Consider the following 17,939-nt stretch of genomic DNA (forward strand, 5'->3'; position numbering starts at 1 on the left):
ATCAAGCTAGTGAGTCTAGGGGCACACTCCCTTAAGGAAATTTTTGAAATATATGTGCTTTGAAATGGCATGTGGAGACTATAACTGCTAATACATGATATGCACGATCAATTCATTAACATAAATGTAAATGATTTAAACCAAGCAATGTAATGAGTACAGTGGCTATAATCTGAACTGAATGTTCTATTAGAGTATATTACAATGACTGCTCTATTAGAGTATCTCGATCTTTTTACAAATTCAAGTAGCTGAAAAGTGATCCATCTAATGCCGGACTGTGTCACCATGTATTCTGGTCCTGCTTAGTACTACAGCCATAGATACTATTGTGTGTGGAACAGTAATGCTGTCTAGTAACATTTGGGTAGAAAACTTCGGGTACTAAAACTCAGACCTGTTCAGCCTGTTCAGTTGAGCATTTTTTACCGAGGCAGCTGCCTCGGTTGCCTCAATGGTAGCTACGCCACTGAGCAGATAAAATTATGCATGAGTAATATTGTGCATAACATGATAATGAATACAATACAAATGTGCCTGTGGTACTTGATGCTACAATACATAAACATGTTGATCATCAAGTTGCTGTATAACCAGCACTGATATAATTTATGTAAGTGATCATAATTTTTCAAGCAGACAGTGATAGGCAACAACATTGTTGTTCTGGCATGAATTTGAATTCAAACTTACAATACTGTGATTTAAAAGGCTTCCACAGAACATGTTAGATCGGTTAAAATTAACAATCATAAACACATAGTAATATCATAATTATGTGTTTTGTGAGGTCTATTGCCAGTAATATGGCTTTGCTACTCAGATTAATGGCTACTCAATGGCAAAGTAAACCAACAAAATGTTCATGGTAATGTAGTATCAGCACCAACTTGATAACTAGCTTATCTGAGGCACAATGAACATCATACCATAATGCATAGTATGGATCATGAAGATTACCTGTGACCAGATCTGCAAAAAAGGGGTCTTATAGTCTTTCCAATTGCATGTACTTGGCAATCCATAACTTAACTTGTGAGTATGGTACCAGCTTGAAATTTGGTCACTTTACACTCCTAACATAGCACTATTCCTGGATGTAATAAGTTTAAGACAACAGGTTAAACACATGATGAGTTATGACTTGTCAAACTTGGAAATTATTATTTGAAAGAAAAATGATAAATTAGGCTTGCGCAGTGCCAAGTTACAACAGTGACAAATCCCATACAAAAGTATGGGCAGTGAATGGAAAGTCCATAAGACCCCTTTTGCAGACCTGGTCACATTTGTGCCTTCACATGACTCAGATGTACATGTAGCTAATAATATTATGAATGCACTATGCGTACCAGCTTTCTACCATTTCCATTTCCCACTAACATTACAAGGACATACCTATTGAAATTAATGCTACATACATTCATGGAAAAGTGTTCCAATTCCACATAATGATTTATGTTACATGAAATGTTACCGTAGCTACATGAAACATGCACATAAAATAGATTATTGTTTATTATATTTAGGAGGACATGTACATGTAAGTTATATACACATGCATTGCACATGAACCACATTTCAAGTGGGGATATAATTATACAGATGTACATGCACTCACCCCAACATTGTGGAATTGATCATGAGATAAGGTATAGGGCAGGTTGTTGTACCACAAAACCAAAGGCTATTGGCAGCAAAACCAAATGCAAAATTTTTATGTAGCTATTGTGGCAATGACAGATTCTTGCTACATATTTTGCTAAGTGCATGTGTGTGTTTAATGTAAACTGTAGCTCCCACCATGCAATAAAGTTCTGTTTTTTGGCAGTACTGACAACATTCTGCTGTAGTCCAGCAGCTCAGCCACATCTAGTAACACTGGTCGGTAGGCTCATTGTTGAATGATTTGATTTTTTAATTTGATTTTTAATTTGTATGAAAAATTTCACTGGGGAGAGCAGGAGGCTAAAAGCCTATAAAACATCTCCAACAAATAATTACAACATACATGATACACAGTACAAACTACAAAAACAAACACAAAATACAACGTAAACTACAAAATAAACACAAAATAATAATGTCGTATAATACAAAATGCTCAGAACAAAGACCTTTAGCTACATGAATTTAAACTACATATTATAGAGATAGGAAACTTATTCCACACAAAGACTGTATTTCCAAAGAAAAAGAAAAGCAATATGCATTAATTACTGAAGATTTTATTAGTTACAAGTGCTTTAGGAGGGGTTCATGTGTTATTACAGTTAAATTCATCAAAGGAAATGGTATTATAACAGATCATATAAAAATAACAATGAGATGGTGACAAGCCATGCATGAATTGAAGGCAAAGTAAGTATAGAAAGGTATATTTGTGATGATGGTGACCATGTGAAGGTAGAAGCTAGGTTAAAATGACTGCCACAAATCTAGTAAGCAGCTTGATTCTGAATAGCTTCAAGATGTTTGAGATCATAATTGTAATGAGGTAACTACGTATACTAGACAGTCATATTGAATTAGTGGAAGAAGATTTCTATCCCACTAAAGCCCTATGTAAAAAAAGTAAGACGATGTGTTAGTTAAACCCCAGCAATGGATGTTAAACCCCAGTAGGTCAGAATCTTTTAATTGAAAGACAAGCTGATTTACACATTCAGTTGGATCAAAGGAAACATGAAGCCATATCATATAGAGCTGCAAGCACCAAAATTGAAAATGTACACAACTTTACTAGCCTCTTTGCACTAGTTTATAGTTCTTTATGAAATAAAATGTTTCAAAGTGTGGGATGGAAAGCATGCAATAACATGTTATCAACACTTTCTTAATTTAGCAATTGTTACATTGTTTATGAAGTAAAGTGTGGAACAGAAGCCATCCAAAACCACATACATGCACCCGTTGGATATCTGTAATCAACACCTCGGCCTTGGCTTCGCCTCAGCCTTGGGTTGATAAAAACGATATCCTGGGGTTTAACTATGGCTTAGCAGATTGTGAACAACAGAATAGCAAATGGTGTAGCAGGTGTAAAGCTTTACTGCCATCAACGTTACAGTGTTCTTTCCACATTAAAATTAATGTTGATTGATGTAAACTCCCAATTATCTTACTACACTAGTCCATAGAAGGGGCTTACCATCACAGAGATATGTGAAAGTGGGGGTCACATTTGTTTGAGATATGGAGAGCCTCACACTTAAGTAGTTGCAAATACATTATAAACTTTTGCTACCATTTAAGGAAGGCACACAGCACAGTCAGCATTTGAAAATAATCTGATGATAGCTACAAAGTGACGTCATCAGCAAAGAACTTATATGCCATTTAACAATACAAAATGGATATCAGGTTGAAGGTCTACACTTCCACTTTCTACATCACAATGTTCTTCTCAACACTATATACCAGCCAGTGAAATAATGTCACCTTCAGTTTGTTCCATTGTTAATTTACTAGTTTTCTTTTGCTTTACACATGAACCAGTATTGCTGTACAGTATTGGTGCTTCCTTGGAAACCACTGCATACGAACGTGCAGTGAAAAACACACTCAGTATGGAATAACTAAAACTCTGGTGGTACCCATCAGAGGGTTGATGTATGCGTTACTAGGGTCAGAATGAATTGTATATCTATGGTTTAAGCAATTATATAGATGAGTCTAGTAAAGAATTTAAGTCTGTCATACCACCCATTATGGGAAAACCATAGCCAGGCAAACACTTCACCTATGAATCACTGTATACATAACTATAGTGGTTGCTGCCTTATATCAAACAGTTAGTGGCTTATCAGCCAATGATCTAGCCCCATGACTACACAATTGGCACTATTACAACTATAATTACATCTAGCCATTTCTGCACTGATAATTGTAAATAGCATGAGCATTTCAATAGTAATTACCTCTTTGTAACAATCATAACTATTAAAATGCTGCTGACTACCTTATGCAGGTTTTCTTTATAGCAGCTTCAAGTATATAAAAACCTGGTCTGAAGGTGACCATTATAAACAGGTTCCACTGTATAATAGACAACATTAAATATGAATTATAAACTATTACCTGCACACTTTGTTGCATTAACTTGTAAACGGTATCCTTCCTCACAAGCACACCGAAAAGTTCCAGGTAAGTTTTCACAAACTTGCTCGCATCTACCTTGGTCATTGCATTCATTTATGTCTGCAATATATAGAGATATTTCATTTACATATAATATACTGAGTAGGCTAAATATTTCTCATATAATATTATATTACACATCTATTGATTTACAATTATCATTCTGATTAGACAAATTTCTTTATAATTACAGATTTTGTGAAAAATTGAGCATTAAATTGCTACAAAGTTGGGATACACAGTGGAAAGTCAATTACCTGGATTAATGCAGAGCATGTTAGTATAACTGAAAAGTATGCACATCAACTATTCATTAATTTACAGAATTCAGTTCAAATGCTCTAATACAGCATACACCAGCTGACAAAATTGAACAGTCAATCTGGCATTTACATATTAATCAAATGTTTGGTTACATGAAATTTGGATGTTTGAGTAATAGAGTACCTTGATAGTAATCTGCAACTTTTACATTATCACAGCACCTGTCAATGACTGTTTTATTGCCTGATGGATTATTTCAATTGGAAATAATGCTCTTAGTAACACAGATTGAAAATTGATGCATTTCTTGAAAGCAAAATGCTTCCTATTCAATCTCTGAGTTGGTAAGCCAAATGTAAATATTTCTAGTACTGTGAACAAAATGGTGTCCTAAAATTGCTGTCCTAGATGTTAGTCATACAGAAACCTTTCATTAATTGGTTGGGCTATTATATTTAATAGAAAATTGAAATTTCAAACATAAATTACATATCCCATTGGATATGTAATTTATGTTTGAAATTTCAATTATGACATTAATGTCATATGTTTAATGTCATATGACATTAATGTCATATGACATTAAACATATGACATTAATGACATTAAAATATGACATAAATGACATTAAAATATGACATTAAACAAAATATGACATTAATGTTTAATGTCATATTTTAATGTCATATGTTTGAAATTACATATGACATTAAAATACATTGAATTGTCTGATATGGTTCCATTATCATAATTTGAATAACATACTTGTTATCTCTTCTGCTGTTACTTAGCTTACTTGTAGCCTATGCTTGCTTAGTTTTCATATTACTACCATGTTTATCCTATAAAAGTATTTGCACTTTAAAGATGATAATCTTTTCCAGTGTATTAAAAAGATGCTTAATTGTTCCACATGCATACCTAATAAAAACAAATAATGTACAGATAATGTAAAACAATAAGAAATGAATATCCCTATTGTGCTACAGACATTCTGTAATCAGTAGCTAGGGACATTCACTTCTTATTGCTTTACAATATCTGGACATAATGTGCTACTCTGACCCAACTTGTTTCAGTACTTTTTATTGCAGCAGTACTACATATATTGTCTCTACTCTAGTTTAAAATTCTTATTCAAACAAACTTAGTGCAGTTAATATAAACATCTTAGGCCTTTATAAGGCCTTGTGGTATACAGGCTCTGCCTTTATCAGGTATATACTTTAATCATAATAAAACAATGTCCATTAGGTTCCACTTGGGGTACTTAGAGATAATAAGTCACTTTCTAGGGTTCCTATGGATACAAATACATGAAAATACACAGCATAATTCATGCACAAATACTGACTGTATTTATTCCGTCTATGTTTAGGTGTTGGAACTAATAGTCCAAATATTCTACCTTGGCTCAAACAAATCTAAAACAGATCACAGCTCCCAATAGTGAATAACATTATTAATAAGAGTCATTAATAGATTTGACGTTCGTTTTGTCTCGTTATAAGGAGTTTTTAAAAATAGTTGTTCCAATACTGAATAAAGACGGGGTTAGAATATGTAGTATTGGAACACTATTTTTGCTGTGATAGTAAGAAGAAAATATCCTGACCGCCTGGCAGACTCCTGTAAGCATTCGAGCGTTAATCGGATGGCTGCAGGTTCGAGGCTGCCCAGGTCCAGTCAAGGATTTTTTCTTCTTTCTCCTACTTTTCAAACATACTTAGTGCAGTTAATATAAACATCTTAGGCCTTTATAAGGCCTTCTGGTATACAGGCTGTGCCTTTACCAGGAACTTTAATCATAATTATATGCACACTAAGCACCAAGTAGCCTTCAGACTAAGTCACTTACAAGCAGCCAAGCCAGATAGTCTACTTTCATGCATACAATTTGCACATACCATTCTATAAGAAGTCCATTCCTAATGACAGGTGACGTCTCTTCTAAAATGGAGAACAGCTCACTTTCTTTGTGCATACCATTCTATAAGTAGTCCATCTCCTAGTGGTAGGCGATTCCTTGTCTACAACGGAGCACAGCTCACTGAACTACCCACCAGTAGCTGAGACATGTGTATTCCAATATGTTAGTGCAATTTCATTGTGTAACATGCATGCCTGGAGATCAAAACCATACTGTGCTATAGCTGCTATAGTACATGGAAGGATAAAGGTAAGATAATAGCAAATAGCACATGTATTGTATGGCCATCAATATGCCAAAGATTTCTTCTTAAGTGAATTCAAAGTGTTTCTGTGAAAGATGTAGGACCATAGCTGTAGCCACTTTTCCATTACACTTGACACAATGCATGAGGTAGTAAGTAGAAAATTCCATTGAATACATTTTTTCTAATTCTGCAACAATTAATGAAAACATTTTGAGTTGATCTTAAGGTATTTTTGGGCTAGATCTTACCCAACCAATACTGTCATGTCATCATGAGGGGAAATCAAGGCATGTTCTTGAGCAATATTTTATCACGGGCCATGCCCACACCTTCGTCGTCCTTACTATACAGTACTATCATACTGTATGATGCTCAACAATCTGCAGATGTGGTGAAAATAAATATACTTCACCTATGCAGTTAAAGAACAAGTGTGGATCATTTTCATATCCAAGGATACATTTACAAAAGTAAGATCCAGCAGTATTAAAGCACTGTTGAAGACTTCCACATGTATTTGGATTTCCACATTCATCTACATCTGCATTAAAACAGAACAGTCGAGATACAAACATATGAGTTGATGTTACTGAAAAAATATGTATACAATGTATAGATAGCCTAGGATACACTCAGTATGCTTAGGTAACATAGTGTACAGCTGTATGTATGCTGTTTTTATCAAAGTAGTTTAGTAGACGTAGTAAAAAGATTCAAATATTTGAGGGTATGTGGACACAAACTATACACTAACTATGAAATAACAGGTTAATTTCAGTACTAATGGAACATCTGCATTCTGCAATGAAAATGGCATGACATAAATTTAAAGTTACGAGTCATGAAGTATGAAAAAGTAGGCAAAATTACAGTATGTACCAACATGCCCTATTTTTGCACATCCAGTGTTATGTTGTCTAAACAGTTATCATTACAATTATATATGTTAATAGATGAAAGTTTTTCAATTATGCTGCTATAATATGCACTGCAATAGTTAATATACTTAGACACATAAGGGTGACTATCTTATATTGTCGAACATGTAATGGCCACTTATAGTACATACGTACATATGTAAAACACATTTTCTTTCATACCTGTTACACAGCTAGTGCCACTCCATCCTGCTGTACATGTACATGTATCAGGAGACGTGCAAGTGCCACCATTGAAGCATCCTTGCTCACAGTAAGCTGTATAGCAACACATAAGGTATGTGCATAAATGTACAAAGGTATTTGGTGACATATACATTAGCGTTGGACCAATTCCAACTTTTTCCAAAATTGTGGTACCCTAGGCCTATAACCAATGCACAATTGTAGTACTCTATAAGTTACACTTGTGCATAATACACTAATACATAGTAGTTATGAGGTGGTGCACATATGTACAGTGTACCACAAGTCATAGATGCTGATCAGATATGTAAAAGTTGGGTTTTACAATGGTTAATTGGAGTATTGTTGGATCTTTCTGGCTAAACAATTGAAGCACTCTCATAAACAGTCATTTTGTATTAAAATGTTCAGTCAGGAATTTTCTTAACCACTAGTCGACCACACTAATAGAAACATTTGCAGTAAAAGACGGAAGGTTTACCAAGTATTCTAATTAGCTCATACAGGTTGAGAAGTCGCACCCACAGCCTCAGGATAAAAGTCACATGATAGGTTTGTGGCAGCTGCAGTATGGTATAAGAAGGCTATGAATTTGACCTTATGAAAATATATAAGTTTCATCCATCCTATGTGGTCTTGTTATAAGGTTATAAAGTACACTGTAAATATGGTTAGGACCTGCTATGATCTTAGTATGCCTTACTGTAGCTATGTTTGTAATCTAAAAAATAATAAGGTTGTCATGTTAATTAGGTCATATAGTATGCTTTGAAGCCTAACTACTTGACAGGTTTACTATTACAATGTGGTCTTGTAAAGAGGTGATGTCTATTAAAATGCACCCTCTAGGTGAGTTATGTATCATAATTATACATGTTGCATGTAGTTTTGACCATTTCATTTCATTACAGATTTCTCATTCCTTATACTGTACATTTAAAGTAATGGTCAAAAGCTCAACAGCAATAGTGTAAATAAGTGGTTGGTATTTTGTCACTGATTGAAGTCCTTAATTAATAATGCAAAATTAATGTCTATTGGCTTCTGTGGGTAGGAGTAACCAAAAAATGATCATTGCTACCAGCTTTGCAAAAAAATACCACTCTGAAAGTATAGTAACTGCATAGTCAAGTGAGTTTCTAGGAATTCTGACTAAAATTTGAATAGGAATTTAACCAACACTAAATTAGGGATTAAATGTACATTTCCAGGTGTAGATAGCCTCCCTTAATTGTTTCCTTATGTTTTAAACCAGGCACATGTCCACAGCCAGCTTTCACTGGCAAACGCTCACCTGGTTTACTGAAAGTGTATATATGTGAGTGTGCGTGTACCTATCTAGCTATGTTTGTCCTTATGCACCCACGTCAGCAAAATCGTTTAAAAATTAATGGTAAAAGCAGTATTTAATATGTTAGAAGTAAAACACAATGAAGTCTGTATTAAACTTCCGCACAGGTAACCTTTACTCTGAGGTGGTTTCTTTTCAGTGGTCTGAAATACGGGTGTGGTGACTCTCCTCAAATTACCTTCCCTTCAGGTTTTAAGACATTTAACAACTGAAAAACAACAGTGCAGGCCTCGTAAACTACCAGGAATAGCCTATCGTATGTGAATAAAAATGAAGAGCAACTTTGAGGATTTTCAAGAAAATTTGTGGAAAAAACATGATAGTCAAACTATAAACAGTTTATAATATACTTCTGTACATAATATGAAAAGCAGTTTATTTAACAAGTACTTCCTTAACAGTGCACAGCAATGTAATTGAAGAAATACAAAAATTTCATGAATTATGAAAGCCAAAAATTACAATAAATTAATTATGTATTATTGCAGAACCAAAAACCTATTGGTTAAAATAATAAAATAGTAATAATTCCAGATGAGTTATAGTTAGCTGCATGGCACCTGGTTTTTAGAAGTAGCACAACATCAACTTGTTATAATTATCTATAATCCATAATCAATACTTAAAATTCTTAACTTTTCATTGTGCTCATTTTCTTGTATTTTTGTAATTATGACTGGTGTAAACCAACACACACCACATCGAAAGAAAGAATGGCACCAAAGTTAATGTGTTCAACTGAATAAACCACCCTCCCAACTATCCATTACTGAAAAAATGGAGTCGCCCTTATGCTATAATGTTTTCAGCTAGTTCAGCATGTTACACTGTGTTACCAATGAAGAGCATTATGAGAAGCACTTCTAATCAATTCAATCATTGCAGAAAATATGGACAGATTTCACGTACTACCACAAATCAACACCTTTCACTGACACAAAGAAGGACAAAGGTATATAAGTCCATGGTGCATACATTATATGTACTGCTATATGCAAAAAGAAACCTGTTGGGCTGAAGTTATGTCTACACTCGTACCCTTAAGAAAAATCACACTTGTACCTACCATTATTGAGTTACGCTTGTCTGAAGGCATCAAGCTGGCAGTTAGTCAGTAAAAATTTGTGTTAATAAACCACTTTTATGTAACAACCTATCAGAGCAACTTTGAGGACACTAATTCTACCTAACCAATACTGCCAAGTACTGAAGATAATGTAAGGCTGGTTTATTTCTGTGAGAAAGTGCAAACCTTCATGATCCCTACTCTACAAGCTATACAGTACAGTAATACCATATCATACAGTACAGTAATACCATATCATACAGTGCAATGATACTGCATATTAGGGGCCACAAATGTGTAGGCATGGCCCATGAAAAATATCAACCAAAACCAGCTCTGATGACAATAAGGCAGTATTGGTTAGGTATAACTAAGCCCAAGCAAGCTTTCAGATCAACCTAAAATGCTTTCAACAAGTTGCTACAGATTTTTTAATATTAAATAGAATATTCTGACTAAATGACTGATGTCTTCAGATAAGCATAACTCAACAACAGCTAAGGCTCAGGCTTGATTTCTTCACTGTTTGGCATCACTTCAGCCCGAGAGGTGCATTTTGGCATACCGCAGTACGTACATTGCATTCTTCATGGACTTACCAGTGTCCTCCTTTGTGTCTCATTTATCTTAGTTGACAGCAATAGGTGTCAATTTGTGCTGGCTTCCCTTCGTAATGGAAATCATCCATATTTTCCATAGTAGCTATTTTGATTGCAGAGGTGCTTTTTGAACAATTCTTTATTCATAATGCTGTGAAACGGGTTGAACATATCTGACAATGAAGCATAATAGATACTTCACTTTTCAGACAACAATTGATAGCTGGGGCACGCTGCGCCATTTCTTTCTTGTGATGCAATATGCATGGGTTCACCAGTCATTATTTTACAAAAAAAAAGCTCAAACAAACAAAACAAAGTACACAAAAACTTGAGTAGGGACCATAGCACACCAATAAAAAGTACTGAGACAAGCTGGAGCAGTGCACAATATTAAATCACAGTAAAACAATAAGAGGTGTTATATCCCTACTGTGCTCAAGATACCATAAGAAGAGCACAGTAGGGACAGCTATAATACTTCTTGTTGTTTTACTGTGATTTAATATCGTGCATCACTTCAACTTGTTTCATTACTTTTTATTGATGTACTATGGTCCCCACTCTAGTTGAAAATTGCAATTTTGTGATCATGGAGGTTTGTACTTTCTCACAGAAATAATATTGACCAAAAACCAGCCTTACAATACTTTCATGATGCCTTGGCAGCAATGGTTAGGTAGTGACCCAATTAGAGCAGCCAGAAAGTTGGGTGTCAGAGTAGGTGCAACCAGTGAGGCCAGAGCCTTACCACTTTTGGCTGGAAACAAAAAAAAAATCAAACTTGATGAAGCCAAAACCGTAAGTATAGTGAACATGCAATAGAAGCAATTGACAGAAACAACACTTAACTAACCATAACTAACTTAATTTTCACACTCAAAACAGCTTTACAAGGGAGTGTCACATACTTAGGTACGTGCTGTAGGAAGATCTGCAACCATGGTCAAAGTCTTGACCGGCTGAAATCTCGCTTTGACCTGTGACTATAAGACCCTACTTAGCAGCGATATTTTGGAACTTTTCGATTTTGGGTTGGAAATTTTTACTCTTCACCATTGACTTGGCACGATTTTGGTGACCTTGACCTTTGACTTTGGCTGCAGTTGCAGATCTACCTACAGTGAGCACCTGTGTGTTTCCCCCTTGCTTTATGTTGACTTCGATTTATCCGTGTTAGGTGCCTCTAAAATAAATACTGTTATAATTATTTAGCTTTTGTTTTGTTTATCCATGTGGCTATTTTGGAAATGTTCAATAAACTCAAATGGAGGTACTTTTTTGCAGTATCCAGTTATATCATTAAATACTTGCTAACAAACTAGCACCTTTATACAATACTAGCTACAGCCCAAAATTTGCTTCCAAATAGCATTTCAAAATGTCCAATTGGGAAGGGTGAGGGACATTCCCCCAGACTGAGCCTTACCACTTTCACTTTTACTCTGACACCCCTGCTGGAACAGCCAAAACGTTTCCAATAATATTTATGTTGCTACAGAACTTTGAACAAAATTTAACAGAATTTTCTACTGATTGATCAACCAACTGCTTGATGCCTTTAGGTAAGCATAACTCATTAATGGCTAGGTGTATGGGCTGAAGTTTTTCACCACTAGACGTTTCTTCAGCCCAACAGGTGCCTTTTGACATACTGTAGTACGTATAATGTACACAGTTACTTTTTCCTCCTTTGTGTCCCATTCCTTCTCACTGACAGCACAATTAGGTGTCAAGTCGCTGTAGCTAGCACATGGTGGCTTTCCTAAAGTATGTTTGTAGTGAAAAGTGTCTGTAGTGACTGGATTGATTGCATAGATACTTCTCATAATGTTGTGTAACAGGTGGAACATAACTGAAAATGAAGTGCAATAATGAATGGCTACTTCAATGTTTGAGTAATTGATAGTTAGGATACTCGTCTAGACTAACACATTAAGTATGGCCCCATTCTTTCTTTGATACAATGTGTGCTGGTTCACCAGTCATAATCATGATACAAAGTAAACAAACAAGTAAAAGGAAAATATAGGAGATAAGGAATAATAGCCATAAAGGTAGTGAAACAAGTAACAACAGAGGTCACCTACACCTGCAGATATGCATACTAATTCAGTCATGGGTATAGTACTGCAGAAAGGATTAAATGTCCACTAGCATATCTGCAGATGTAGAAGACCTCCCTTGTTTCACAACTTTTTATGCCCGACTACTGTAAACTTGCAGCTTGAACACCACAAGTTGTGCTTTAACACTTCTTGAAAAAAAATTGCTTTATAATTAGGAACAGAGTATTAACTGACCCCATGGTCATTATTGTGTGTAACGTCTTGAGAATATGACTACAATGTACTAGGCAAATGATATACAATATACATGAAGCAAAATAGCAAGAATAAAATACGTATAATAAAATCTCATGCACTCATTGATGTTTCCTTCACAGATTGGTGGCCATCCATCTTTGTGTATGTGTATTATTAGTACATTCACGTTGAGCTGAATCCTGAAAAAACAGCTAAAAATTGAAAGTGCATTTTTTCTCAACAGAGTTAACATTTCAGCCAACCGGATGATTATTGGTAACAGCAAAGGTGTCAACAACAGATACGTACGGTTTGGCTCCATTGCGAGTTCAAGAAAGGGTTGTAATGGGCACTGTACTTTTATGGCTTCCCCATAGAAAATGTTTTGTGAAAATTTTGATTGGCCGTAAATATTATGTAAAACATTTGAACAAAAAGATTTTGAACTATTTTTAGCGGGTCAAGCAGTACTACAAGTGAGCCAAATTTCAAGATCGTGTGTAATTGCATCCATTAGTTATTAAATGTTTTTGAGGATTCAGCTCAACGTGAGTTGTTAAAACCAACCAAACTTTTATGGTTCAGTTATCCGTTGAACAAAGATAAGCACATCTCTACCCTGCTTTCTACATTCACTTGAACCACCATCACTTAAAGCAGGTAATAATTTACCAGACCACCACCACAAGTATCCCTAGGCTATGTTGTGCCCCACAGAGAAATCCATATGCACTCTCCTCAAGCATGTACACATTTTGACAGATGAATCTTGAGATTTGCTTGCTCTGAAGTGTGCAATTTCCAGCCTAGGGGCCCACATCTACAAGTGTTTACCCCCGCAGAAATTTAACCATGTATTTGCTTATAGGAAAAGCTAGTAAAGTACATGTTTGCTTATGATTCGTATCATAACAAAAAGCAAGGAAAAGAACTAAGCTCTTCTGAAAACTAATCAGGGCTGCATGTTCAAACTTAATTATATTTGCAGGACTGTTTTATTAAATGTGGGAATTTGAAAAACTAGAACAGTCAACATCTATAAAGTTCTGTTACACAGTGATAAAATTACCACTGTGCTAGTTGAACTCTTCTTTCCATGTGTTTTCATCACAGCTATCTTACCCAATTGTGCCAAACATCATAGTTGAAATCTATACTTTTGATTACCTGATCAATAAAAATTGCTATTCTGTGTTCTTTAAATCCTAATCTTAACAGACATGCCAACTCTCACGCATTAGGCGTGAGTCTCACTCTTTGGCTAGTAATCTCACGCTCTCACGCCTAACCCTCTGTTTCTCACTCTTTCAGCTTAGTTCTCACGCATTTCTCACGCCTGATCTGCTTCGTAATTAGCCCTGTGCTTAAAATTGGGCAGACCTGTGCTTATTTTTGTACTTAGAACATGCGACGACCTTTTTTTTTTTTTTTTTTGGTCTTCACTACCAAAAATCCTGGAGCTGCACTTGAATCTGGTCCACATTGCTGGTAGTGTTTGAGGTCTCACTCCTAAAATTGTTCAGAGGTTGGCATCTCTGAATCTAGTACCGTATAGCGGGAAAGTTTGGCGGGGATAAAGTTTGGCGAATTTGGCGAATGACCAGCTATTCGCCAAACTAAACCATCCAAACTTTCCCACTTGTCCACTTTTAATATCGGCACGCGTGAATTGGAATAAACACGCGTCTTGGGAATCTTGAAGTACGACTAAGTTGTAAAGAACTAGGGCAAACCGAGCAGTCAACTACATCAAGCCGAATCTAACCTACTGGATCATTATTATTCAAGTCTACCAGTTGGGCACTGGAGGGTTTGCACAGAAGGCAGGCAGCCTATACGACTGAGATGCTTCAGATCCCAATGGACCATTATATAAGGTGATAGCTACTGTCGCCCACCGGCCATTGCTGTAGTAAATGAAAAGCTCGATGAAAAGGTCAGCGCTGCAAGCGTCTGCCGTATTTCTCCATGGAGGGATTTCACTACAGCTACTGCTAGCGGGTCATGTTCATTTCCATACAGTTTCCAGCTCTCTCAGTGCCCAACTCTTTACCAAGATTGATCACCTTGTATAATATGGAATCCACGGATCACATCGTCTGTACAACAAAGCAATGTATGCTAATCCTCACGGCGTGCTAGTCCAAGCAGTGGCGTCACCATGACGAAGAATGCTGGTATGCGGATCAAGAATAATAAAACTAATTAGTGAAGCGGCGCCGATTCTCATCAATTCGCCAAACTTTTTTTCGCCATTTACTTTTGATGGAGAGATTCGCCAAACTTTATTCCCGCCAAACATTCCCGCTATACGGTATGCCAAACTATCTATGTGTAATCTTTGGCTGCTAAGTTTCATGGTAATGGTGAATGTAAACATGCAATACGAAAAGCTTTTTTTCACTGCTACAATTTGATTTTAAGATTGCAATGCTTCATCTGATTGCATCATATGTTTAAAGCATCTTTAAACTATTGCATTTGATATATACATACTTGTGGAGATACTGTACCTGTCCAGCCAGGCTCTGGTAGCAAGGCGATTACACATTATTTTACGTACAGTGGAACCTCTCTTAACAAACTCCCTGAACTAAGGACACAGTGACAGTAGAAAACGCCTCCATGATAAGGACAAAATTTTTGGTTCTAACAGGTTTGGTTAATACATTTTTTACCTATGAAAGAGGAAAATCTCTATTGTAGCTAAAAATGGCCAAATTTATTCTGGGTCCCAAATGTCTGCAATAGAGAGGTTCCACTGTATAGATAAACAGTAATATTACTCTCACAAGCTTTATTCAATGTAGACAAGTAATTTTTTCCATTCATACTACAGTTTACAGTGTATACAGCTTTTATGATCCACAAACTGTATAAGGTCTTGGATTAATGTTAAAACCCTGCATAATGTTCTCTTGCATGAAATAGAGCAAAACTTAGCACTTATATGGCTTACCAATTTTTAAAATTCTTTAGTTACATAACTATAAATGCTTTTATGGAAAAGCCATTTTAGAATAAGATTGATCCTATCAAAACATTAAAGTTAAGGTTGTACTACATATGTGGAGAAAGTTTGGGGCTTTTGTCACTTGTATCCACATTAGTTTTAAATTTGACTTTAAGCAACCTAACTAACACCTGGAACTTGTGTTTACCTCAGATGGGATAATATTCTACTTGTGGAGGTGTTTAATCCAACAACCATTGGGTTCTGCATATTTCAGTTTTAGCGACTTTACAGTAATTTTGCTTTGTTTGGTTGCCATATCAGAGAACCCTAAATATTTATGTATACCTTGTACTATTGTTTATTATAGTACATCGTTTGTCTCCATAATTGTACACATTCACAAATCTGATTCTCTTGTCAGTAAGGAATCAAGTATGTTAGTGATAATACACTGTAAAAATTTAGTAGTGAATTGCTCTGCCACAATACTCACTACTTTTAAGTAGTGACATTCACTACTTTTTGTAGTGAACGTCACTACTTTTTGCAGTGAACATCACTACTTGGTGGTCAATGTAGTGACGTTCACTACAAAATTAGTAGTGAACGTCACTACACAAAAATAGTGAGTATTGTGGCAGACATTAGTAGTGACGTTCACTACATTTAGTAGTGACGTTCACTAGCTTGTTTTTACTGTGTACCTGTATGCATGTAGACAGACTACTATTATGTAGAGTATGTGATAGCTAAGGAGGCTAAGATACACTACAATGTTAACAGTAAACTGTAAGCATGATTGCACAATATCTTAGAAATCTGTGTGATACAAAAAACTCCATCATATGGATAGTACATCAGAATAATACAAGTTAATCACTGGAACTATTTATATCACTGATCACATTCTTTAACTGCTGGGTATAATGTTGTGCTTCATGTACTGCAACGTAGATAAATATAATAAATACACTTTTACCTGCAAATATTATATATGCACACTAATCTAAACAGCTCTGTTCTCAAGATGACAAAAGTCTGTTCAGAACCAGTATATGTTGATCTAGATTAGTGAACCTATTGATTATCATTATACAGAACACAGTTCAAATAATTTATTCTAATAGAACATATACTGGTTCCCAAAACACCCTAATAGAACAGTCATTTCTACTGTTCAGATTACTGAGGTTTGGATTAATGAGGATCCACTGTACATGAAGTAAGTACAGTATCCATAGTATAGAGAAAGCCAATTGCAAATTGCTCACAAAGTATACACAAAAAATAGATATTGACAACAGCCCAAGACAAGCCGAGGACAATTTTAATAACTAGGACTGGTGTAATATGACAGTATATATCCCACAAGGATCAATAAATGGTGTTTGTTTTGATAAATTTTGTCAGAGCTGCTGAGAGAATTTGAGGCAAATTAAGATTTTGGGCCCCAACAACTGATATACATGTATGTGGGAACACTAGCCGCACACACTACCATATGAAGCAGGGGGTCTATAGGACATGCCTAACCTAGGAAACTTCAGAAGATTAGACTGCAAATAGTAAACCAAATTATGGTGCCTGATGTAATTACCATTGTAATAACCATGCATATTAGCTCACTTCTTTTTCTAAATCATGTCTTAAACTGACAAGTGATGTAACAGTATCAGAATCATTGCGGGTATGCTTTGCCTGCAATGACAATTCACAATAACTCATTAGCTTTAAAAAGAAAACACATACTACTCACAGAAGTATGGGCATTAATATCTGCTCCTGATTTGAGAAGTAATTCCACTATTTCAACATGGCTATTTTGAGCAGCAATGTGCAAGGCAGTGAACTTTTGCTAAAACAGTGGCATAGAAGGTAATACATGTAATGTGCAGATCATTGTACTGCACTTCATTATACACCAGCTCACCTCTTCAACTGCACTAATGTCTGCCC

At 35.6% G+C, this 17,939-nt stretch overlaps 2 long non-coding RNA genes across 3 annotated transcripts; both read right to left on the bottom strand.

Annotated features, from left to right (window-relative positions):
- Positions 1-3,873: 3,873 nt before the first annotated feature.
- LOC136259076 (uncharacterized) lies at positions 3,874-7,973 on the bottom strand. Its single transcript, XR_010703172.1, has 3 exons — positions 7,682-7,973; positions 6,994-7,122; positions 3,874-4,200 (listed from the first exon to the last, which is right to left on the bottom strand). It is a non-coding gene; the product is annotated as an uncharacterized lncRNA (long non-coding RNA).
- An 8,717-nt stretch (positions 7,974-16,690) lies between these two features.
- Positions 16,691-17,939, bottom strand: LOC136259093 (uncharacterized). 2 transcript variants are annotated; one of them, XR_010703188.1, is made up of 4 exons: positions 17,914-17,939; positions 17,740-17,838; positions 17,610-17,681; positions 16,691-16,926 (listed from the first exon to the last, which is right to left on the bottom strand). It is a non-coding gene; the product is annotated as an uncharacterized lncRNA (long non-coding RNA). The 2 variants fall into 2 exon arrangements; XR_010703187.1 differs by having other exon boundaries at positions 17,740-17,933.

This window comes from Dysidea avara, chromosome 6 (assembly GCF_963678975.1).
Source record: "Dysidea avara chromosome 6, odDysAvar1.4, whole genome shotgun sequence".
In the NCBI taxonomy this organism is placed as follows: domain Eukaryota; kingdom Metazoa; phylum Porifera; class Demospongiae; order Dictyoceratida; family Dysideidae; genus Dysidea; species Dysidea avara.